This window comes from Parambassis ranga, unplaced genomic scaffold (assembly GCF_900634625.1).
Source record: "Parambassis ranga unplaced genomic scaffold, fParRan2.1 scaffold_22_arrow_ctg1, whole genome shotgun sequence".
In the NCBI taxonomy this organism is placed as follows: domain Eukaryota; kingdom Metazoa; phylum Chordata; class Actinopteri; family Ambassidae; genus Parambassis; species Parambassis ranga.
The window spans coordinates 1,727,485-1,754,345 of record NW_021144778.1 but is presented as its reverse complement, the minus strand read 5'-3'; the positions used below and the strand labels follow the sequence as shown (position 1 = coordinate 1,754,345).

General features: G+C 42.2%; 1 protein-coding gene and 5 non-coding genes across 6 annotated transcripts in view; 4 read left to right on the top strand and 2 right to left on the bottom strand.

Moving 5' to 3' along the window:
- Positions 1-26,861, bottom strand: part of LOC114430291 (uncharacterized) — an 87,530-nt gene that overhangs the window by 27,631 nt on the left and 33,038 nt on the right. The window lies entirely within an intron of this gene.
- Positions 4,720-4,801, top strand: trnas-gcu (transfer RNA serine (anticodon GCU)). Its single transcript has one exon. It is a non-coding gene; the product is annotated as a tRNA-Ser (tRNA).
- On the top strand, positions 8,782-8,854 carry trnar-ccu (transfer RNA arginine (anticodon CCU)). The gene has a single exon. It is a non-coding gene; the product is annotated as a tRNA-Arg (tRNA).
- On the top strand, positions 9,818-9,900 carry trnal-uag (transfer RNA leucine (anticodon UAG)). Its single transcript has one exon. It is a non-coding gene; the product is annotated as a tRNA-Leu (tRNA).
- trnas-uga (transfer RNA serine (anticodon UGA)) lies at positions 18,150-18,231 on the top strand. Its single transcript has one exon. It is a non-coding gene; the product is annotated as a tRNA-Ser (tRNA).
- Positions 20,137-20,209, bottom strand: trnar-ucg (transfer RNA arginine (anticodon UCG)). Its single transcript has one exon. It is a non-coding gene; the product is annotated as a tRNA-Arg (tRNA).

Here is a 26,861-nt window from a genome sequence, read left to right as displayed (position 1 = left end):
GTGTGCGGCGTAGTCTCACCATCACCCGCGCACATGTGAGCCCACAATAACAATAATGGTGGAAGGCAGTGGTGTTCAGTTAAATAATGCGGAGCAGCACGTTCCTAACATAAGTTCAACGTCTGTCACCATAAGCCCGAGCACGAAGAAAGCGCAACGAGGACACAACACTACGCTACAGCTATATATAGTGCCGCGACATGCATTAGGTGAAGCGTGGAGCGTTGGTTGTTGCTATAGTAACTGAATTTTTGCTCGTATCAAATGAATGAACTCCGATCTTTATTTACGGACTCCACAGCAAGATAGGAAACATTACAACAGCGAAGTCTCCTCCAGCAGATATTGGAAAGAATTCCACTCAGCCGAGAATCCGCGGTACGTTTAGTCATTGTGCTGCTTACGACGAAGCGCTGGAAGAACGTAACGTAGGTTGATTTGCACAGACACACATTTAAATGTGAAATTGTCCGGTTTGTTTATTTGTTTGTTTTTTCTGCTGCTGTTCTACAGTCTGAGTGAAAACATGCACTAGTGTGGGACATATTCCAGTCACAGGTTCATTTGCGCAGACACATGTTTTAACTTTAATAATCACTGATGTGACTTTTCTGAACTTTGTTTGTCTATTTGTCTGTTTAATTTTAATGTTGACATGCTTTGTGACCTTAAGATAAAAACATTTGAAGGACAAAGTTATTTTAAATGTTTGCTTCATTATTATTTTGAAGCAGTTTGTGCCTCAATATTATCAATACATATTTCCATGGCTGGTTGGTGCCTAATCACCAGCTTAGCCTGTTAGAATGAAGTAGTTAACTTGACTGATGATTTGTCGGTATCATGCTAGAACACTGTGCCAATTTAGAGTCAAAAACATGTAAGTGCAACTGTCATCAATTAATCGTCAAATTAATCGTTATCGGCTAAATGCCACAATTAATCGTGATTAATTTTTTTGCCAATATCGCCCAACCCTAATCAGTATATATAGTAATAATATGAAGTAGTTGAGATTTCCTGTGGATTTTAACAGGTTGTTAAACTATTTTACCTACAGAAGTAAACACTTAATGACTATTTCAGAGACAGATTCAACAAAAACTCGGTGACAAACTAATTACAAGTGAAACAACAGTTTTGTCAAACATACTGGTGCTGCTACACTAACAGCCTCCATATCTGAGGCCTTCTCTCATTTACAGAGACAAAAAACTGGCAAATCCCATAGAAAAATGAACCAAACTGCTTAATGCAGATAATACTGAAACACTAAAAATACTAACTTACAAAAAGATGCATGTCCTTATTTTTATTTGCTTATAAAACTGCTGAATTCACAACAAACCTTGTGGATGTGTTTATAATGATGCCCTGCCTCATCTGCTACATCAGTGTTTCCCTGTTCATATAATGCTCCACTGTGTCCTGACGGACCATCACATGTGTTTTATTCTTGCTGATAAGAGTAGGAGCAAGTGGCTGTGTGCACTGGCTCGGCGAGGCTGAAGCTAGCAGGCTAACAGGAGCTAACATGGCCTCATTACAACATGGGTTAATGCTGAAAACAACTCTAACTCTCCGTGTCTTTGTTAGAATCTCCTCATGTCCATTGTGTGTGGGGAGGGAGCAGAAAAGGCAACAACATGTCATCAGACAAATAATACCATCTACTGTAACTGGAAGTAAACAGCAGCTTCCTCCCAACTTTTCTAAGTTTCTTTAACATCAACCTAACGTCACCTGGGGCCATGTGACAAACAGTCAGGCTTCAGCATGAGCTGGACTTTGTGGGATGACACTGACGTTACCTCCTCCAGCGTCGACCAGCACTGACGGTTCTCTTTATGGTGTTTTACGCTCGCTCGAAGAAAGCCACTGGCTTTGTTAGGTCCGTTACTATAGTAACGGTATTGCAGCGCTGTGGTAACCAGGAAAACATGGAGGATGGATTTCAGCGGTGAGGTTATTCTCTTACGAACTTAGTGGAACAGAGTTTTTCACGAGCAATCGAGACAGCATTAGGTGGAGTTTCCTACTCACTACTTTGGGGGGGTCCAAACGGGCCGTTTTAAAATGTGGGGGGGACACGTCCCCCTCTGATATAATGGTAGCGACGCCTATGGATTTAGTAGTAGCCTAATCCACGTATTAAAGTACATCTGCATGCAGGTGGTCCCCTTACAATAGAACACGTTTATACCTTTTCCTTTTACTAAACAAAGTCATTTCAGCACGTCATTTCAGCACGCAGGTCTCCCCTGCTGTCTGTCACGTACGGCACAGTTCCAGCCCGATGCACACCCAGCAGCACAGACACACACGCAGGGGAGCAGGCACCCACCAGCAGACAAAAACGATATAAAAAATAAAATATATCGTGAAAATATGCCGACTGCTTCACTTCAATAAATCGCGACTGTATTGTTTCACATTAACTACACTTAAGCACTGGCTGTACCCCTGCATACAAGTGCTGCTTAGGCTAACACAGAGCGTTAGCTCTGGGCTAACGTTAGCCTGTCAGCTACACTACAAAAGTAAAGCAAAGCACTTTTGGATTGCGTTAGCTGGCGGCAAGCTGCGCTCGCAGTGTGTTAAGGATGAATTCAACGTGCCTGTGTAGAAAACTCCAAGTACTAACCGTGTTCACCACTTACCTCTGACAGCTATATGACGCGACCATAGACGTTAGCTACAACAAATGCTAACTAATCTTAGCTGCTTGTAGCCTGTCTACCCCAACGTGAACAATGACTGACACTTCTTCTTAAGCTCAATGTCCATTTATCTTAAGGCATGCACATTGTTTCACATAAAGATAATAAACTTATTGAATAGAAGACAGAAAACTTACCAACAGTAGTTTCAAGCAGAGGCAGATGGCGGGTAGGACAGAGGCTGATCTCCTGCTCATGCTCTTGCTCTGCTAGTTGAACTCATTCGGTTTGAGAGGGCCACGGGAGTCAAAGCAAATATATATTTATGTTACATCTGCTAAACATATTTGGGTATTGTTGGAATTAATAACATTTTCATAAGACAAACAAAATAATGTTTCACCTCTAAGAGGGGCTTGAATCAGTTTTTTGAGTGCAGTGAGTCTGCTCCCCTATGTCCTCAACATGTGTTTTTAGCATTACATCCCAGTCAGTGGTGTCAAAGCAGTCCCTCAGACCATCCTCTGCCTCAGCTGACCACTTCCTGATTGAACGTGTGGTTTTAGACATCCTTTTGACCAGGGGGGTGTACTGTGGCTGCAGGTGAACCAGAACCATAAACGCCTCGGGGTGCTTTGTCTGCAGTCTTGCTGTTACTGTGTGTATCTTCTCACAGGCAGCTGATGCGTCCGCGCTCGGTGGGGCGTAAACACAGAGCACGATCACATGACTTAGCTCCCTCGGCAAGTAATATGGCCGCAGGCTAACAGTTCCAAGTCCTGACAACAACACAGTACACTGAGCCCCCCACCTCTGCTCTTCCCACAAGTGTTCGTGTCTCTGTCGGCTCTCACAGCAGTAAATTTTTTTTATTTATTTATTTTAGATACTGTATTAATCCCAGAGGGAAATTCTTTACGGCTGCTGCACAAGCAGTGTCATACAATGACTAGCAAGGCGCGCCACAGGCTAGGGTGAAGTGTCTTGCCCAAGAACACACAACAGTGACTAGGGAGGAGTTGGGATCGAACCACCAACCTTCCGGTTATTGGACAACCCTGCTATCCCACTGCGCATTGGACTTCTAGTTAAACACAGGAGAAGTGATTCAAAGGTTGTGGGTTCGAGTCCCACCAGAGTCATAGTGCCTTTTAACTTCCTGTGGCGCCGTCCTTCAGGGTGGATACAGCTCCTGTCCTGAGAGCTAGAAAAAAAGGACTGCACTCAGACATCCCGGAAAACAGCGTCACTACCCCTGGCTTTGTGACCGTACAGGTGGACAGAGATCTGACTGACAGAGCTCAATCAGAGGGAAAGAAGAAGGAGCAACATCACTGGAGAGCAGACTGGAGAAGAAGGCAGCGTGGTCAGAGCAGTCAGAAACAGGTGCTGCAGGGTTTCAGCCTTTCTCTGACACAACCTGATTCAGATCATGTGCTTCATCTGGTGCAGAATGATACAGCTGTAAATCCGAATGAACTCAAAATTCATTAGTAATCCTGTACTCCTGTTAACCTCTCATTGTGATCAACAATTACATAATGCAATTAGCAGAAAAAGTGTCAATATTATTACAAAGGGGCAGCTAATTATCTACCGGTTTAGATTTTGTTAGCCACAACACCCACTGTTTTAACAGAGACAAAATGGCTGACAGTAAGTAAATAGTAAAAGTACATTATTTTGTTACATTTGTACTTAAGTACAAGTAAAAGTGCTGGCTTAAAAATAAAGTACAAGTACCCAGAAAAACTACTTAATTACAGTAACTTGAGTATTTGTAATCAGTTACTGCCACCCTTGGATATTTGCAGTCCACCCCTGGACACATGCAGTCCACCCCTGGAAACATGCAGTCCACCCCTGGATATATGCAGTCCAGTGCAGTGAGGCATGCTCTGATCTGTACAATGGAGAAACCAAACAACTACTCCAAAAACTGGCCTTCAATGTTTGTCAAAGTTTGTCAAGATGCTTATGTTTAAGGCAAAAGCTGTGACCTCTTTCAAGTTTTGCAGCGTATTTTCGCTCGAAGCTGTGAGCACATATTAATCAGACAGACGAGGTGGCCGAGTGGTTAAGGCGATGGACTGCTAATCCATTGTGCTCTGCACGCGTGGGTTCGAATCCCATCCTCGTCGTTTCATATTTTAAGGTCAACGTCCTGACACAGGATCATCACTTGATGGTGTCATAAACATTCCAACTTAAGACAGTAATACTGGTGTAGCTGGTTTACAGAGAGAAGCAAGAAAACAACAGTCAGCATCATCGTCCATAAAAACACATGACAATAACAGAGAGTTTATGATCAGTGCTCCCCCTGCTGGTTAGGACATATGATGACATTTTAAATGTACCAGTCAAAAGTCACTCAGTGGTTTGTCTTTGTTTTTATGACTTTCTACATTGTAGCTTCATCCTGAAGACATCAGAGCTATGAAGGAACACATGTGGAATGATGTAGTGAACACAAAGTGTTAAACCAAGCAGAATATGTTTGATGTTTGACATTCTTCCAAGCAGCCAGCTTTTGCTTTGATGACAGCTTTGCACACTCTTTGCATTCTCTCAATCTGAACTGAACCACCAATGCTGTGCAATGCTGACATCTAGTGGTGGAATCGCAGGCTGCAGCCTCCTCGTTCCAAAATCAATCCCTCCTCCACATAAAGTCAGAAGTTCTAAATGTGAGTCATTAAATGAGAGGTTCCAGCAGAAACGTCCAAACATCTGAAGAGAAGCTGAGAAGCCTGAGATACAGGGGCTGCAAGCTGTGCTTCAACTGTTCCTGTTTAGACAATAAGAACAGATCATCACTGTCTTTTAAAATGTTCTGATCAAATCACATTATTTTGTATATTTATATTACACACAGAGCTGTTGTTTCAGTCACATTCATTTGTTATGTGTACAGTGGGTGCAGGAAGTATTCAGACCCCCTTAAATGTTTCACTTTGTTATATTGCAGCCATTTGCTAAAATCATTGAAGTTCATTTTTCCTCATTAATGTCCACACAGCTCCCCATACTGACAGAAACACACAGAGTTGTTGACATGTTTGCAGATGTATTAAAAAGACAAAGTGAAATATGACATGGTCCTAAGTATCAGAGCCTTTGCTGTGACTCTCATATATTGAACTCAGGTGCGTCCATTTCTTCTGATCGTCCTTCAGATGGTTCTAACCTTCATCTGAGTCCAGCTGTCTTTGATGATACTGATTGGACTTGATGAGGACAGACACACACCTGTCTGTATAAGACCTTACAGCTCACAGTGCAGGTCACATACTGGGTGATGACGTCCTCCGGCAGGTGTTACTGTGGAACAACTGCTCTGGATTGGGATGAGTCTGAATAGAACTTTGTTACATCAGCTGAGTGTGTGTTTGTGCAGTGAAATGCACTTGTTGTGAGGACTTGAATCAGTTTACTCCTCAAACATACTCCTAAAACTTCTCTAAGCTTAATGAACAGTAAACACAGGTTCATGAAGCAGTGCTTCCAGCCAACGATCACACAGTTTAACACATCTTTGTTTTGTGTGGTGTTGTCAGGCGGCAACCTTCGGGGTTCAAACTTGAAGCCCATGCGGAAGTGTCAAAACTTGTAATTCATGCCGCAACCACTGGGGGCTGGCTCCAAAAGCGAGTCATTTCCCATAGACTCCCATGTTAAAATGTCCGACTTCACAGCAGGAATGAACATGTTTACAGCCTGGTACAAAAAAACATTCTGGTCTCAGATGATAGGTTCTCTTCTAGTGTCAATTGTATGGGGGTGATTTTTTTTATATAACTTACTCGTTTTAATTATATTCGGACTTAAAATTATGCATAATTAAAGGTGTTGCCACTTGAGCAGCAGAAGGCTGACGTATAACAGCGTGAGTTTCCTGCTTTCACGATCGCCCGCCCCCAAAACTCCACTCGTGCTCCCCCTCTTTGTACGTATTTGGAGTTTTTGGCGGACGTGATGCTTCCAACATGGCGGCTCCCACGAGCCTCAGAACGGCTCTTCAGAAACAAATGGGTGACATCACGGAAGCTCTGTCTATAGTTTCTACTGTCAATGGGTTTTGTCTTTCTTTAAAAGGAACCTCCTACAGATCTTTGAAGGCATGGATGGGAATTGAACCCATGATCTTACCACTTGGCCACCACGCGTTTATCTTTTAACTTCTGAATTGATCACTGATCGTGATCAACACACACAACATAAAACAGCAGAAGTCTTGTGGTGATCCTACACTCAGAGAAACCACAACAGCATGCAGCTTTACCTTCAGGTCTAACAGCTGGGAGCTTTTTCCAGCATTATTCTGTCTCAGCATGATCATAGCTGATAGGACACACACATTTACATCAACACACACAGGCGGCCGCGTGTGGATGAACACACACTGACCCCTAAAACCAGATAAACACACACATCAAATCACATCAAACACACACATCATTCTAGAACTGATATTTTATTAGTGAATAAAAACCCACAGCCACCCCACAGGTAAAGAGCACAGGACAGAAGAGACACATCCACAGGACAACACTCAGCAGTCCATCTTCACCTCAAAGAGAAAGGACAGTCAGTCTTTTGAGGACAATAATGTCCACATTTTAAACAGAGGACAGGTGGTTTGTAAGGATGGAAGTTAGGATGCTACAGTACATAACAGAAGCTCACAGGCAGACACGTTTTTTCCAGCATAGTAACGCCGTGTTACGTGGTCTGCGGTCTCTGCTTTGCTCATTGTGGCGTCACATGTGCTGTATTGTACTGTTTGTGAAAAAAGAAGGATAGTGTTTTATTACAAACACCACTGAAGCCTCCATGAGGTTGTTCTTGTATAGTTCCTGTGATGTTTAGGTTACTATTGTAAGATCCAAACTAGGTGTGCAGTGTAAAAACAATACACTTCAGAGCTTCAGGGCATTTATTGTTCATTAAAAATATCTAAAGTTGGTTATCCATCAACAACACTGGAGAAATGACAGAGTGATGAATCAGCCTACAACTGAATTTACAGTAAGTTTGAATATTTGTAGGGGCATCGATCTTCAGTAATAACTGCTAATAATAATTATACAGAAGAAATGGTGCACTGGAGGAACAATAATACTTGATAAATACTGTACAGTGTGTGATGCACACTGTACTTTTAGGAACATCTAAAGTGTGAAGAAATAGGAGCTGTCATCACAATGTTTCAAATGTGGGACCCATGTCTGCAAAATGCGTCATGATGTCATCTGCAGTGATTGCCTTAAAATGTTAAAAAATATTTCAAAAGAAGAAAAAAAAATGTTCAATGTCTAATTACGTCTGAAGTTATTTAAAAAACAATTTGATGCAGTGAAATTAAAAAATATTTATATAAAAATATTTATATATGACATTGTTTTTTTTTTAAAGTTTATGGGAGGACAAGGTTCCCATTGATGATCTGATAGTGAGAGAACTTGATGCTCTCCTTCATATCTGCATCCTTGACTCTTGGCAATGGCAGGTATATGGTTTCACACAAAATATGTGATACAAATTAGAGTCATTTTTAACAATGACAAAAAAACATAACACAACACATCCACACCATCTCACTGTATAATGCTAAGCTATTGTTTCCTTGACAGCTATTATGTAGAAGAAGTTGAGCAGTTCAGGAGGGTTGACGAGGGAGAAACGTGCGATCTCATGGATGGAAAAATGTGCAGTGGGTACAGAAAGTATTCAGACCCCCTTAAATGTTATATTGCAGTTCGTTTTTCCTCATTAATGTCCACACAGCTCCCCATACTGACAGAAACACACAGTTGTTGACATGTTTGCAGATGTATTAAAAAGTCAAAGTGAAATATTGTGTGTGTGTATTGTGAGTGTCTTGCTCAGATTGCAGTGATTAAAGTCCCCAAGGAATATAACAAGCATAAAAAATAATTGTTGAAATTCACGGGGCAAACGAAGTAAGGGCGGAGTGAGACAGACAGCAGTTCAATGTTCTTCTTACTTCTCCCGAATCACAACGGTGTTACAGTACCTCTGATTGACAGAGACCCCCCACACCCCCTCACACTGTGAATCACCCAGGAAGGGGAGGACATAGAAGAGACACATATCAGCCCCAGTGGCCTAATGGATAAGGCATTGGCCTCCTAAGCCAGGGATTGTGGGTTCGAATCCCATCTGGGGTGTTTACAGCAGAGTGTGCTGTGTCCAGAGGTCAGTGGGCCAATGTTTTCCCTAAACTCCACATGTCAGTGTGTGTCAGCAGCTCACTGTTCATGAGCACTACGCTGCACAGTGAACTGATATACACTCTAAAAACTATAAGCAGGCTCTACTCAACGTCTTTGGTGAAACATTTTTACACTTCAAAATATTAAGTAAATTAATATTAAATAAAGAGATGTTTGTTTCAAATAAGACAAGTTAAAGCTGTGCCTGTTTTTATTGCACAATCAAACTAATTTCATGACAAATAGCCTATATCATAGAATTTTAGTCGACTAAAACCAGACTAAAAGTTAAAAAATGTTGATGACTAAAATGTGACTAAAATCAAATAACATTTTAGTCACAAGACTAAAATAAAAACTAAATCAAAAATTGCTGCCAAAATTAACACTGATATGACTACACATACTTATAGTTATGCTTACAATGAAGTGTTAACTACCAAATAATTTAATTGTCAGAAACAGAACTCAGCCTCATAAATATCCATTTTTACAGTGAGCTCCCAAGGAGCCATGCACAATCACTACCTTCACATAAAATAAACCACATCATAAAGTGCTGCTTACCTTTCAGAGGAAGAAAACTTCTGAAAGCAATATGGCGCCCTGCACAAACTTCTCTCAGCAACTACGGTGTCACTGAAGAAAAGTGCAGCATGTGAGCTGTCACTCCAACCAAACCAACCGTGCCTCTGCGCCACCTGCTGGCCAACCGGAACAGACTTAGTATACTAGATGGAAGCTGCAGCAGGATTGGCTGATGACTGATCACAGGTGTGAACAATCAAACCTGCGAATGAAATGGAAAACAAGTAAAGGAGCACCAACACCAAACTGGACAGGACAAACTGGACAAGACCATGCACTCATGGACAGAACCAACCTGGGTCGTCAGACTCTTCATCGTTACCTTTGCCGGTTGTTGTGGCCGAGTGGTTAAGGCGATGGACTTAGAAATCCATTGGGGTTTCCCCACGCAGGTTTGAATCCTGCCAACAACGGTTCTTTTCATCTCCAAGATCACTTTATGCCCCTCCATCGTTTACACTTAACAAGTCTGATGTGTTAACAACGAGCTCTATGAAAAAGGTCATCTTGACCAGTCAGAGTGCTGCCATTTATATTGACTGTCTGAGGACCAAACCCTGGCACAGTCCATCTGACACTTCCAAAAACTATCATTTTAAAAACGCTGGACCGAGAGCAACTGGTGTGCAATGAGGAGGCAAAGGATAAAACGTCCCAGCACATTTCAAACCCAGTTTCACCCTGAGGCAGAGACTGCTTCACCTTAAGGACAAAACACCTGGGAAAGGCAGATCTCAAGGTACTACAATAGTCAGAATGATTCATCATGTGGTGACCAGATGAAAAATCTCATCTCTGGCTCAAGACTTGTTGAGATAGCATAGACAGATACACTCGCAGTCTGTCCATATCAGTGTCAGTGAAGATTTCAGATCGTTTATTAAGTGTTCATCCTTGAGCTTTTCCAAACTTGTTGTGGACAGCACGCTTTTCATGTCAGGATGGCCGAGCGGTCCAAGGCGCTGCGTTCAAGCTGGGGAACATTCGTCCGTCTAAGATGGGGAAGAAGGGGGAAGAAGGGGGGAGAAGAAAAGAAGAGGAAAAAGAGGGGAAAAAGGGAAAAATGAAAAAAGAAAGGAAAGCTGTGGAAACATATCTAATTTATGTACGTATTTCAGGATGCAGAAACTCAAATTGACACTTTTAGGATTTTACTTTGGACCACAGCTTGGATTCGAACCGGCGACCACAGGAATGCTAGTGTTGATCTGCATCTGCTACATTTTTGGCATCATTTTTACAAATGGACATATGGATAAACGTTTTAACAGTCTGCCTACAGTAAACGGAGTGTTACTATTAAGCAAGGACTCTCCCGTGTTGTACTCTATTTACCTTTGTTGCATAACACAGACCACAGACACATGAAATGAGACTGTTTCCGGTTTATTAACTCAAATCATATTTTCTTACATCCCAAATAACGCTGTAATCCGACCCATATTTACAAATAAATGTCCCTTCAGTCCCGATCAAAAAGTAACAGGCAAACAGACGAACAAACAAAAAACTCCTCCTGGTGAACCCCACGCGGGATCCTCTCTCTCCCTGGGCGATCCTTGTCCATAAAAAAATGGTTATTGTCCGTACTTTTTTTTTCGCGTCACGGGTCCCTCTTACTCTCCCCGTTTTCCCGTTTTCCTTCACCTGTCTGCCACCGCTGTCCTTGGCGTCTCTCCTCCCCTGATGACAGTCCTTCGTCTCCTTTCACTCACAGCATGTCAGCTGGCAAAATAGATCACCCGACCCCCGCTGTCCTCACAACAGTATAAAATAAAATATTACAAAGAATGCCGTTGCCTTGAGCGGCCTTTCTCTATAGGTAATAGGCATTAAGGGACAATGTTTATTTACAGGAAGACATTTCTATATGGCAATACACCATAAAATCTAAATAAAAAAAAATACTTATGTGGTAGTGCTACAACGTGGGTGGAAATACTTTGATTCTCAGGTTTGGTGTTTAAACACTGCACCTTAAATAACATTAGTAAGCACCGAGTGGCAAAAGCAAAATCCACTTTGTGTAACGACCGTAACTCAACAAATCTATCAATCTATAAAAACGTCAACACAGTACAAGAGTTTACATCACACACAAACTTAAACTAGTGTCACACGGCGCTGTAGCAAGTGTTTAATTACCGTACCGACTGTTTTTCTCGCTAGCTAGTGCAGAATGAATGACGACCGGTATGCGCCATACTGATTCTCTGCTCCAACATTTGTCCGCTGTGATTGGTCAAATGTTGGAAATGTTGGACAGTGGGGAAGAAATCCGCTAGCTGATTGGGTGCACCTCCAGCAATTGAAGGCTTGTGATTGGCTCTTGTGTCCAACATTTTCCAACATTGTACGGACGATCCTTCGCCAGCTGGCATTCAAGCTGGGGAACATTCGTCCGTCTAAGATGGGGAAGAAGGGGGAAGAAGGGGGGAGAAGAAAAGAAGAGGAAAAAGAGGGGAAAAAGGGAAAAATGAAAAAAGAAAGGAAAGCTGTGGAAACATATCTAATTTATGTACGTATTTCAGGATGCAGAAACTCAAATTGACACTTTTAGGATTTTACTTTGGACCACAGCTTGGATTCGAACCGGCGACCACAGGAATGCTAGTGTTGATCTGCATCTGCTACATTTTTGGCATCATTTTTACAAATGGACATATGGATAAACGTTTTAACAGTCTGCCTACAGTAAACGGAGTGTTACTATTAAGCAAGGACTCTCCCGTGTTGTACTCTATTTACCTTTGTTGCATAACACAGACCACAGACACATGAAATGAGACTGTTTCCGGTTTATTAACTCAAAATCATATTTTCTTACATCCCAAATAACGCTGTAATCCGACCCATATTTACAAATAAATGTCCCTTCAGTCCCGATCAAAAAGTAACAGGCAAACAGACGAACAAACAAAAAACTCCTCCTGGTGAACCCCACGCGGGATCCTCTCTCTCCCTGGGCGATCCTTGTCCATAAAAAAATGGTTATTGTCCGTACTTTTTTTTTCGCGTCACGGGTCCCTCTTACTCTCCCCGTTTTCCCGTTTTCCTTCACCTGTCTGCCACCGCTGTCCTTGGCGTCTCTCCTCCCCTGATGACAGTCCTTCGTCTCCTTTCACTCACAGCATGTCAGCTGGCAAAATAGATCACCCGACCCCCGCTGTCCTCACAACAGTATAAAATAAAATATTACAAAGAATGCCGTTGCCTTGAGCGGCCTTTCTCTATAGGTAATAGGCATTAAGGGACAATGTTTATTTACAGGAAGACATTTCTATATGGCAATACACCATAAAATCTAAATAAAAAAAAATACTTATGTGGTAGTGCTACAACGTGGGTGGAAATACTTTGATTCTCAGGTTTGGTGTTTAAACACTGCACCTTAAATAACATTAGTAAGCACCGAGTGGCAAAAGCAAAATCCACTTTGTGTAACGACCGTAACTCAACAAATCTATCAATCTATAAAAACGTCAACACAGTACAAGAGTTTACATCACACACAAACTTAAACTAGTGTCACACGGCGCTGTAGCAAGTGTTTAATTACCGTACCGACTGTTTTTCTCGCTAGCTAGTGCAGAATGAATGACGACCGGTATGCGCCATACTGATTCTCTGCTCCAACATTTGTCCGCTGTGATTGGTCAAATGTTGGAAATGTTGGACAGTGGGGAAGAAATCCGCTAGCTGATTGGGTGCACCTCCAGCAATTGAAGGCTTGTGATTGGCTCTTGTGTCCAACATTTTCCAACATTGTACGGACGATCCTTCGCCAGCTGGCATTCAGGTTGCAGTCTCCACTGGAGGCGTGGGTTCAAATCCCACTCCTGACAGTTCTGTTTATTTCCTCTGGAGGGGAAATAAGTAATCATTTGAGACATTGACTGACTGAGATTCTAACCCAGACCACAGAAGCCAATTGGATGAGTTCATCTGATATGATGAGACATTAAATCAAACCTACAGGGGTTCTTCCTGTTTTTTTTTGCCACTGTTGCCCTTAAGGAGGTTCAGTCTCTGGCTCTGATTGGATGACGTCACAGGCTGCTGTCAGGTTAGGGATTTAAGTCCGGAATTTTGTCTACCATTCTGGAATCCTGTCTACCATTCTGGCATGGATGGATGTCTATTCTGGTATGCTGCCGCTCGTTCTAGATTTCTGCCTTTCAATCTGGAATGATTTCTTTCAATCTGGAATGCTTTTCATTCCAGAATGCTGTCTTGCTGACTTTTGTCCCGGAATGTTGCCTTCCATGTCGGAATGCTGACTTCCATGACATCCCAGGCCGCTGTCGGGTTAGGGGTTTAATTCCGGAATTTTGTCTTCCATTCCGGAATCCTGCCTATTATTCTGGAGTGGGTGGATGTCTATTATGGTATGCTGCCACTCATTCTAGATTTCTGCCTTTCATTTGGGAATACTTTCTTTTATTCTGGAATGCTTTTCATTCCAGAATGCTGTCTTGCTGACCTCTGTTCCAGAATACTGACTGTTATTCGGGAATTCTGCCTATCCTTCCGGAATACTGATGTCTATTCTGGTATGCTGCCACTTTCTAGATTTCTGCCTTTCATTGCGGAATTTTGACTTTCAAATTCAAGTTCAAATTAGTTCAATTACTTATCTGAGCATAGTCTATGGAGTTAAGTCAACCCAGCATGTCATGAGCAACAGAGAGCAAAACAACACAGACTCTGCTGCTGGGAGTGGGCTCACCTGTATGTGCGCCCATGTGTCAGCATGTGTGTTTGTGTGCGCACACGTTTGCGTGTGTGTATGCGCATCAGGCCGCTGCAGACAGCTGCAGTGAATTTTAAAAACACCACCATGTAGACAGAAACGCATAAAATAAACTGATAGCAGAGATGGCACAAGAGGACTAATGGGTGGCGCTGCCGCGAGTGCCGCAAGTTTCTAAATTCACACTGTTGTCCTGCTTGTTGTGTAGTCCGTGTTGTTGCTAATACACCAGTAAACATTCACCCCTTCACACACACACACGCAAATGTTCTCTTGCTGCCTCATATATCCACCCACTGACAGTTAACATTAGCTGTGTCCCAATTCAGGGTCTGCATCCTTCGGAGGACGCAGCCTACGCGGTCTCAGGAGGCCGCGTCCTCCTGAGGATCCTCCGGAGGATCCTCAACCGTTGGTAAATGGGACGGTCTGGCCTTCAAATCACTTCCTGATTGTGGCGCGACGTCATAAATTTTGCCCCGGGAAAAACAAAAGCAGCGACAGCGACACAACACGGACACACAACAAGCAGGACAACAGTGTGGATTTAGACATTTGGAATTTTTTAATATATTTATTTGTTGTTGGAGGAAGAGGAGAGGCGGCTCCAGCGGCAGCAAAACCTGTGACGGCTCATTTTCTTCAGGCTGGGAGAGCGCAGTGGGGAGGTGACGGTAAGCTGCTGTTTAACCATATTATTGATCATAATTAATATACCGGTTACTGAGCAAACGCTAGATATATAACCAGTAGATAGACAAATATGATTAAATGTCATTTATATTTTATTCAATCGTAAGACTTGATACAGGGTCTGTATTAAACCACTGCTTTAATGTGTCATTAAGCATCAGGTCTGTCACTGCACCAGAGAATTACTGCTGGGTGGAGGAGAGTGGGGCTCCCTGCAGGACCAGCTGTCTGTCCTGGAGGAGGTGTACTGACCATCATCACCTTTGGAGGGTGAGGATACATATTTTATAGCTTTTCATATTTTAAGCTGCGTTGGAAGCCGCTCTGTTGAAGTTATTATTTTTATTTTTGCCCTTTTTAAAAACATCTTTAGTAACATGGCAGCCGCCGATCGTCAGCTCTGCAAACCCTGATGGACGATGTGGTGGACAGAGGAGACAGGCACCCCCCTCCCCCAGATGATGTCCCACTCACAGCCAGAGGACTCCAAGGTCTTCACCGTGGCATCATCCAGTCCAGCAGCACCAAGGACTCCTGCTCAGCTAAACATTTATATATATGTTCTTTGTGAATAGTATTTTCTGCTGATCTTTATAAATAATAAACTGCACATTTTCATAATGCCCACTGGTAAATAGTTAGAAATGTTCTGTGTCTTTGTAAATATTGTACATAACAGAACAATAAATGATTTACTGTGTCACTGAGAAGTTGTTCAAAAGTTTACTTCAATTATAAATAGGTAATGAAACACATGATGTAACAAGGTGAGAAGAGTTTAAGAACACAGAGACAAGAACGATTTAATATACAATTTAATAAGTAACATTTAAATAACAGAACATAAAATCACTGCTGTCCACCATCCTCTGTATGAGCTGAGGTCTGTCCGCTCTTTCTCTGCTCTCCCTCTCTCTCCCTCTCTCCCTCCCTCTCTCTCCAGCCTCATCTCCTCCGTTATCAATTGTCAGGTTTCTTCTGTTTCTCTCTGCTCCTCCTACAACAAAATGACAACAGGCAGAATGACCGTTTGATATAATAACGATAATATTGCTCCTCACGTGAACTATACTTTATACTATACTACAGTAAACAACAAGAAACAACATTCAATCAAAGCGTTTAGTTTACAGCGCCTCGTATCAACAGGACGTCATGTTTGTAAATATGAAACTCATTTTTTTAATGCCGCTGTCACTACTAGCATTTTAAAACTCTCGAACTAATGCTCTTTACTTACATTTAAATGTGAATTCGGCACTCCTGCCGCTGCCGCTCGCTTGGTCCGTCGTTGTACTATTGGACAAAAAGTAGGCCCGCAAAGCATTGTGGGATATTTAAGGCCACGAAGGATGGTAGCGATGCGTCCTCCAAATTCAGGCAAAAGGAGGACGCATTTGGAGGACGCATTTGAAGGACCCTTCGACTTTTGGCGAATTGGGACAGCCTTCGCGCAGCTTTGTGACGTAAGCGGCCTTAAAATGCGCACTCCGAAGGATGCAGACCCTGAATTGGGACACAGCTTTTGTCAGGGGGTTGTTAGAGGGAGGACACAAATGCAGACTTAGCCGGTGAAAGCAAACTCAGTGTTTTATTGCAGGCTAGGTTCGGTACACAGAAGTTCAGTCCGCGAGGCAGAGGTAACACAAAGGGCAAGGCAAAAACAGTAGTCCGATCAAAACAGGTGATACACAGGAAAATCCAAAACTTACTCGAAAACTCACTGGGGAAATCATAAGAGCAGAAGGCTACTTGGATGGCTGTGTCGCAGGATAACTCACAAAACGAACTGGCAACAAGGGGCAGGAAACACACAGGCTTTATACACAGGAGGGCGGGAAGACAATTGGACACAGGTGAAGCACATTAGGGTGGAGCAGGTAATCACAGGAGGGGGAAGGGAGCACACATGAGGAAGGGGAAGTAAACAGAACTGAAACACAAGGGGGAGATCAAGTTTCCAAAATAAAACAGGAAGTGACTAGTAAAACTAAAACTAATACAAACAGAAAATGAACTACAAAATAAAATACCTGGCTGAAACCATGACAACCATGGTAACAAGATCATCAGTGCCCACCTGTCAGTGATCAGAATGTTATGATTAATTGGTTAATGTTACCTGAAATCCATTGGGGTCTACAAATTCAGTTCAAATCAAGTTCAAGTTCAAATCCTGCCAACAACGACACACGTTTTCAGATGTGTCTCTTGCCCAGATAACTTCTCAGAATTTGGATGGGGTGTCATCATTGACACTAAAAACTATGGACAGAGCTTCCGTGACGTCACCCGTTTGTTTCTGAAGAGCCGTTTTGAGGCTCGGTGGGAGTGTCAGCTAACAGATGAGTCACCTGACCACCTGGCTTTTGGTATAAATGTGGCAGTGCTACAAACAGGAAGTAAAGAGTGATGCAATCCATCGGTGATATTAGCACAACAATGATTCTTTTCCATTTGTCTAATACAATATTTAGCAGCATAAAGACTGTTTGAGGCCTCACAAAGTGAGGAAGGTCTAAAAGTATGAACTAACCTTCAGCATGATACCTTGATGCTTCACATCAGTCTTTCTGCTTCTCTTGTGCTGTCTGACATCTACTGAAGTCTCACTTTCTGTTTGAGGAACATACTCTTCCTCACTGATCTCACAAAGTGATGAAGACTCTTCTGATGTGTTTTCAGCCTAACATGAATGAAAGGTTGATTATTATTGTTCATGTCTTGGATGTTTAGTAGTTGTCAGATCATGGTTTGGAAGAGGCTCCACAAAGAAGAACATTTCAGTGCCTGTCTAAGTGAACCATCACAGTGGACTTGTGTTTGTAATCAGCATGTCATTCACTGCCATGCAGCCAGCTGTGTAGTAATACTGCTGATAGAAGTGTCAGTGACAGCAGCAATTAATTCAAATTAAATTAATTAAAATTAGTGAGAGCAGGGAATTCTGCCTATCATTCTGGAATACTGATGTCTATACTGGAATGCTGCCACTTATTCTAGATTTATGCTTTTCATTCCGGAATTTTGACTTTGACTTAACTTTCTGTGATAGCTGTCTGTCAGACTCTGGGCGGCGCAGATTTACCTTCGAATGAAATGGAAACAAGTAAAGGAGCACCAACACCAAACTGGACAGGACAACCTGGACAAGACCATGCACTCATGGACAGAACCAACCTGGGTCATCAGACTCTTCATTGTTACCTTTTCCTAGTTGTTGTGGCCGAGTGGTTAAGGCGATGGACTTGAAATCCGTTGGGGTTTCCCCGCACAGGTTCGAATCCTGCCAACAACGGTTCTTTTCATCTCCAAGATCACTTTATGCTCCTCCATGTCTGAGGACACAGTCCATCTGACACTTCCAAAAACTGTCATTTTAAAATTGCTGGACCGAGAGCAACTGGTGTGCAATGAGGAGGCAAAGGATAAAACGTCCCAGCACATTTCAAACCCAGTTTCACCCTGAGGCAGAGACTGCTTCACCTTAAGGACAAAACACCTGGGAAAGGCAGATCTCAAGGTACTACAATAGTCAGAATGATTCATCATGTGGTGACCAGATGAAAAATCTCATCTCTGGCTCAAGACTTGTTGAGATAGCATAGACAGACACACTCTCAGTCTGTCCACTTCAGTGTCAGTGAAGATTTCAGATTGTTTATTAAGTGTTCATCCTTGAGCTTTTCCAAACTTGTTGTGGACAGCACACTTTTCATGTCAGGATGGCCGAGCGGTCCAAGGCGCTGCGTTCAGGTCGCAGTCTCCACTGTTTTATCTTATCTTATCTTCTCTTATCACTCTCTGACACAGTGCTCGAGTAGGAAATCTAGTGGTGAAAAAAATGAATTGCGGTGTGTGTTATTGGTTCATGGATTGTTTGGGATTTGGATCTCCATGCACATGCACACTAGTGTAGTCTCTTTGGACCACACTACATGGTTGAATGGTTTCAGGCTGACACAATAAAATACATTACACTTTCAGTTTCACTGCACGAAGTTGTTATACAAAGTGACATTTGAGGTCAGGGTGTCCGCGGGGTCTTAAAAAGTATTAAAAGTTGATGAATCAATAGTGGGAAAATGAAGGCCCTTAAACCCTGTCTGTCTGTCTGTTTGTGTGAGGCTGCAGTGAGAGGGCTGTATGAGTTCTGCACACACGTTTCAAATTAAGATTAAGACTTTTCAATACTTTAAAGACATTTCGCTGCTGAACAGCAGAACCCACAGTTCAGGTGAACATGCAGCGGAGGAGCAGGATTTGTTGCTACTATGCGGGTTTTGCTAATTTTGCTGTTGACCTGAATGAGTGATGATAACGAGCCGGTCATGTTCAGGGAGGGGGCGTGACGTGCTCGTAGCTTTATAACAGACTGAACAGCAGGTCTGAGGACAGTGTTCTCTGACCTGTGTGGTTCATCCATGAAGGCTGAGTCACTCTGACTGACAGTAGTCAGCTGGTTTAAGGAGTTATAGAACATGGTTACATGACGAACGCCCATTTAAAAAGTATTGCTATTATCCTGCTACAGTGGACCATTGTCTGCCAGGATGATGTCTGCATACAGCTAAAACTGTAACAGACAGAATGAAAAGTCTGTCAGCTGGAGCTCAGCTTTAGAAAGAGAGGAGACACTGAGGCAGAGGAAGAGAGGTGAGGAAGATGAGAGAAGAGATACTGTAGCTGTATTAGAAACGTGTTGAAGAAAACAAAATATATATCTCAATCACAACTATTAAATAAATAATAGTGTATATAAATGTGCCAATGTGCCAATTCACATTGGCACATTGGCACATAATGTCTTTTGTGGAAAAGTTCAATATTATAAACTAATGATGTCACACTGTGATCAGATGATGAACTCAAAACACCTGCAAAGCAGACACAATCATGGACAGATGTTGAATAAATAAAAAATAGTCAGCATGGATATCCTCAGGAGCAATAATGGGAATATGACTCCCATCCATCACCCTGCACACTGAGGGAACCCATCAAGACAGACAGTTATCAGGACCGTTACCTGGATCAGAGCCTCAATCTCCCAGGTGACTGTGCCAAAGAAAAGAGAAAGAGGAGGATGGTCTCAGGTTCTGAGGGCGACTCCAAACTGGCATAGTAGTGTAGCAGTGGAAGTGAGTTGCAGATAAACCACAGATACAGGTTGGTGAAGAAGTTTCATACCTGTATAAAACCTCAACCACGAAGGGACTCGAACCCTCAATCTTCTGATCCGAAGTCAGACGCCTTATCCATTAGGCCACATGGTCTAGTGTGTTTGTCACATAAAATTTTCTTGGCAGGTCCTGTAGAAACTGTTGTCTCTTCAAATTAAATGTACTGAATGTCGATCTATAGGAGCCAACTACCAAAGTCTTTATGTGTGGAGACATTTACAGACAGCAAAGGATACGTTAGGAAAGATATATACATGATTGTGACGGCCACAGGGCCTAGTGCTTGTTGTGTTTGTTCCACTCTGGTTGCAGGGTTCCATCAGGGTGGAGCTGTGTTGATTGCAGAGGCAGAACCCCTGGCCAGTGTTCTGAATGAAGTATTTAGCTCCACCTGATCCTGCACTGCATATATATTATACACTCAACAAAAATATAAATGCAACACTTTTGTTTTTGCTCCCATGTTTCATGAGATGGACTTGAAGATCTAAACTTCATTCCAGATACACAATATTACCATTCCTCTCAAACAGTGTTCACAAATCTGTCTAAATGTGTGATAGTGAGCACTTCTGCTTTGCTGAGATAATCCATCCCACCTCACAGGTGTGCCACATCAAGATGCTGATCTGACATCATGATTAGTGCACAGGTGTACCTCAAACTGCCCACAATAAAAGGCCACCCTGAAATGTGCATTTTGTTTCTGCTTTATTGGCGGTCTGGGGACTCAGAACCAGTCAGTATCTGGTGTGACCACCATTTGCCTCATGCAGTGCAACACATCTTCTTCGCATAGAGTTTATCAGATTGTCTATTGTGGCCTGTGGAATGTTGGTCCACTCCTCTTCAATGGCTGTGCGAAGTTGTTGGATATTAGTGGGAAGTGGTGCACGCTGTCGTATACGCCGGTCAAGCACATCCCAAACATGTTCAATGGGTGACATGTCCGGTGAGTATGCTGGCCATGCAAGAACTGGGACATTTTCAGCTTCCAAGAATTGTGTACAGATCCTTGCAACATGGGGCCGTGCATTATCTTGCTGAAACATGAGGTGATGTTCATGGATGTATGGCACAACAATGGGCCTCAGGATCTCATCACGGTATCTCTGTGCATTCAAAATGCCATCAATAAAATGCACCTGTGTTCTTCGTCCATAACAGATGCCTGCCCATACCATGACCCCACCACCACGGGCCACTCGATCCACAACATTGATATCAGCAAAACGCTCACCCACACGATGCCACACACGCTGTCTGCCATCTGCCCTGAACAATGTAAACCGAGATTCATCCGTGAAGAGAACACCTCTCCAACGTGCTAGACGCCATCGAATGTGAGCATTTGCCCACTCAAGTCTGTTACGGCGACGATCTGGAGTCAGGTTAAGACCCCGATGAGGACGGCGAGCATGCAGTTGAGCTTCCCTGAGACGGTTTCTGACAGTTTGTGCAGAAATTGTTTGGTTATGCAAACCAATTGTTTCAGCAGCTGTCTGAGTGGCTGGTCTCAGACGATCTCGGAGGTGAACCTGCTGGATGCGGAGGTCCTGGGCTGGTGTGGTTACTCGTGGTCTGCGGTTGTGAGGCCGGTTGGATGTACTGCCATATTCTCTGAAACGCCTTTGGAGACGGCTTATGGTGGAGAAATGAACATTCAATGCACGAGCAACAGATCTGGTTGACATTCCTGCTGTCAGCATGCCAATTGCACGCTCCCTCAATGCTTGTGGCATCTGTGGCATTTTGCTGTGAGACAAAACTGCACATTTCAGGGTGGCCTTTTATTGTGGGCAGTTTGAGGTACACCTGTGCACTAATCATGATGTCAGATCAGCATCTTGATGTGGCACACCTGTGAGGTGGGATGGATTATCTCAGCAAAGCAGAAGTGCTCACTATCACACATTTAGACAGATTTGTGAACAATGTTTGAGAGGAATGGTAATATTGTGTATCTGGAATGAAGTTTAGATCTTCAAGTCCATCTCATGAAACATGGGAGCAAAAACAAAAGTGTTGCGTTTATATTTTTGTTGAGTGTATATATATATATATATATATATATTATATTATCTTTTTGTTATTATTATCTGGAACACAGAGCACACAGCAGCATTTAAAATGACCAGAAACCTTTGTTTGTTTGCTTTTCAGTCTCAGTATGTTCCTGCCCCAGTGCATCATGGACTGTCTGAAGCCAAATGACAAGGCTGATGAGCACATACATGAGAGTGCAGACTGGGTTTAAGTCAATGCTACTGCACTCCAGCAGCATCCTTAATGCAATACATGTACTTCACACTAATCCTAGCCACATATGCACTTAGTACCAAACTGCACGCTGCAAGCTGTTAAAGTCATGTATGTATTTAAACTGATTGTAAATGTCTGACACAGCAACATTTAAACTTTGCCTTGTTGGTCCTATCATGAGCTACATATTTAGGAGATTTACACATTTTACACATTTTACATGTGTAAATTTTAGATTTTAAATTTATTTTAGGAGACTGGTGGGAGTGCATGCAGCCTGTGGGAGTCAAATGAAAAAAACTGGAAGATTGTAAACAAGAAATGTATATAAGAAATGTGAATAGCTGGTTCATAGAGTGGAGGTTGACCACCATTTTAAATCTGTCCTAAAGTGCATATTGTGCAGAATCAGAAAAACCTCATTAATCCCTGCAGATGCTGCTTTGTTCAGTCACTCAACATCATAAATTATACTGGATAGTATGAGAGATGGATGGATTTCTCATGTTCACAGTCCTCCCAACATCAACAGACAAGTGCCTCATAATGCACCTGTAGGGGCTACTGCTGTAATAAAAGGAATGACGCAAAAATGTGTGACATGCATCTTTCACACACACATTTCCAAGAATCCGTCTGTATATTATAATACAATAGGCATATTTTATAAATGCTGTTGCCCAGAACATATACATTGGTTTGTGATGAAACGGTACCCTAGCTTCTATATCGTATGCTCACTCAGACTTGATACGGGGCAGAATCTTGTATTCGTATATGTACTTCCAATATGAGGCGCCCTCACATTTAGGCTTTAGCTAGTTCTGTGTCTGAGTAAACGCTCTTACTTGACACACACATATGCATCAAATACAGCAAGCCATTGCCATCACACAAGGACATCTGGCATTCAGCACACCAGCTGTTTGTACTTTTATAAAATATAAGCGTTGTTGTTTTTCAGTGTTCTCAGGCACTGATGTGACATGAATAAGCATGTTTCTCACAAATGATGGTCTTGTTCCGCCTGCTATTGAGGAAACTGACAGTTAAGGTTGGTCAGATATGGGAGACAAAGCCTTATGTAGCCTTATGCCTTCGACCCTCAGCTTGCCTCCTCTGCTGAGGCTTATTAACACAGACCTGTATCCATAGTAGTTCACATGTACAAGTGGCTTGGATGACGTCCCTGAAACTATGACAGGTGGAGAAATAAATTCAACTCTGAAGAAGATAATTGTGTTGTTACAAAGCTTGTTGTCAGTATAGACTTTCAGGTATTTTCTGTCTTATGTTTTGTCACAGAACATGTGTTTACTGCAGATGTATTTATGAGAGAAGTTAAAGGAGTTAGCTCTTTTTTATGCTGCTGTAAACTAATATAAGGTTCATTTCATCATAAAAATGCAATTGGGCCACTTTACAGATATTCACACAAACTCAGATAACTTGTCTTCCACCTGATACGTTCTTTTGGTTTCATAAGAGAAGAATATTGAGAAAGAGGTCAGCTGTAGTTCCTCCTCTCAGTTCCATTGCAGTGTATTATTGTGTCTGTCTCCTTATTTCATTTCCACTGTGTTTGGGGACTGCCAGGTGAATGCCTGTTTTTTTCCATCTCCTGGTGTCGTATGTTACTAACAGTGTTGGGAAGAATACTTTTAATAAAGTATTCAGTTACTGAATACAGATTACAGGCCCTACAACTTAACATTGCTCAGTCTAAGTAACATATTCTGAATACTTGGATTACTCACACATTAATTTGTGTAGCATGTATATGATATACTCTACAAATCTGGATGTATTGAGTTGGACTAGTGCAGGGGTCGGCAACCTTCAGCATTAAAAGAGCCATTTGGGCCGGTTTCCCACTGAATAAAGCACACTCGGAGCCACAAACCCCTAACTACTAATCTACACCTATTTGACTAAGTTAAAGGCAAAATGAATCTATATATAGGCCTAATATAGATAGATATAGATAATATTTATCTGAACAAAAAATGCCAGTTTATATGTTATTTTGATTTCAGTGTGCCGTCATAGTACAGTAGTCAACCTGAATATGAAGCACGTTAGTTCAGGGTCCGATATAAAAATATGTATTTTCAGAATAACAGCTTGTTAAATTATTTCTTTCACCTGGTTAATGTGAGTTCTGCTCTGGAACTTCACTGCACAGCGTATCGTATCCACTTCAGGGCTGGAAGACGTCGCTTTGATTTTCACGAAGGACTGAGCTCTGATCTGTGAGGCTGGAGCGACGTTTACTTTTAATGTAGTTCATGATGGAAAACACCAGCTCGCTCAAGTATGAGGATCCAAAGATTGACAGGACTCCAAATGCAAACTTTTCCATGTTCATATAAGTGTCGGGAATGTCATTGCATGCAGGCTGTCGAACACCAGTTTGTCCGGTGTCACAGGTGCTGCGCACAGGACGCGACCGTGACGCATATTTTGACAAAATATTAAAAGTTTTATTTTAATCACGACAGCATCTCAATCTCCAAAGAAACAACTATTACTATGAAAAAACTAAATGAATAAAATAAAATACATTTAAATTAAACGGCCATTATTTATTCATATTATTATTATTTTTTTCCAAAAATGAGCTCGCTGCCTGGGAGCCACAACAGAGGGATGAAAGAGCCTCATGCAGCTCCGGAGCCGCAGAGTGCCGACCCCTGGACTAGTGGCTCAGAAGTGTAGGAGCAGCTCTGGGAATGAGTAAAAGAGAGACAGGGAGATGATTTGCTGAAGTACCATATATATTTAAATGACACACAGTTAACAAACCCAGCAATGGGGGGGCCACACGCAGCGAGGGGACAAAAGTTCAAAATAAAGGGGGCTGCAGGAGCCTCCTACCACTCCTCCAACCAGAAGAGATCTGGGCCAGATCCAGACGTTGAGCTGAATCGTATTCTTCGAGCCTAAGCAGAGCTCAATCCTAGCTCGCCATCAACCCTGGCCTGCACACAGCACAGGACCAATTAATGTGCACACAGTCCATCTATCTAATAATAATGCAGTACAAATCGTATCATACATAGTTCTAAATTAGAGTTCTCATATCATCAAATATATACATACAAATATAGATATTCTATTAGTCAAATTGGGAAAATAAATGCTATATTATAATATCAATTCTGCTAGTGTAGCAATATCAAACATGATCAAACATTAAAGGTCAGACAGAAATACTTTACAGACCTCTCACATTGATTCAATGTAGCACAGTTAAGGATAGTCAGAGAGACCTGGCTTTTTTCTGGACTCAGTGCAGGAGGTGGGTGACAGGAGGGTCCTGACAAAACTGACTCCCATGATGCACCACTGAGACACAGGAAGTCATTCCTGCCTGTCTCAATCAAACTACTGAACTCTGAACTGGAAGATAAGACAAGACAAGACTTTATTAATCCCGAAGGAAATTCCTGTGCCAGAGGTATCAAGTTACATTAAATGCAGTTAAGTACAGAGTATAAGAGTAGAAGTGTCACTCAGACACTGTACATTCATACTGGTGCATTCATGTCCTGCTCTTTACTATGGAAAGGTTTTATACAGTAGTGAATATGTTCTTTAGATACAACTCAGGGATTTAAATGCTGTCTAGGTATTTAGATATTTATTATATATTTCAATGTATCTTTAATTTCTAATGTCTGTAACAAAAAAGAATTTCCCCTCGGGGATAAATAAAGTCATTCTGATTCTGATTCTGATGCTGGACAACGAGTCCTGCAGGACCCCCTGTCAGCTCTGCAGAGCAGCTTCAGTGGCAGACTGCTCCACCCTCGGTGTGTGAAGGAGAGATACAGAAGGTCTTTCCTTCCTGCTGCTGTCAGACTGTATAATAACCACTTCTGATAGGAGCAATATTCACACACCACAGTGTACAACACATTATTTATTTAGTTTCTGATGCACTATGTACAGTTTTCTTACAGACCACTTCTCCCTCCACTCACCTGTGCAACAACTGTTCATATGTAAACTGTTGATGATTCTATTCTATATTTTATTGGTAGTTTATTTTTATCATATATATCTTTTCTTAACTTATCCTTTGCTGTCTGTATCTGCTGTTGCAAAAATGCAATTTCCCCATTGTGGGACTAATAAAGGTTTCTTAATTCTTAATATCCTGTGCTAACCGCTCCATATAAACCAATGGAAGCGGCTAGGCTAAATTACCCAATGGGAATGAATGAGCGGCTGAGCTAACAGTAATGAGACTCACCAGTTCTGTAGTTTAAGATCAATTCAGATGATCCACTCATATCCACTCCGCATAAAGACTTTGGTAGTTGGCTCCTATAGATCAACATTCAGTACATTTAATTTGAAGAGATGACAACATGAATTACATGTTTAACCAACTTAAAACGTACCTGCAGCAAACTTTTCCTACTTGTGTCCCGCTCGCATCTACGGTAGACTGGCACTGCCAGGTTACAGTGATGCG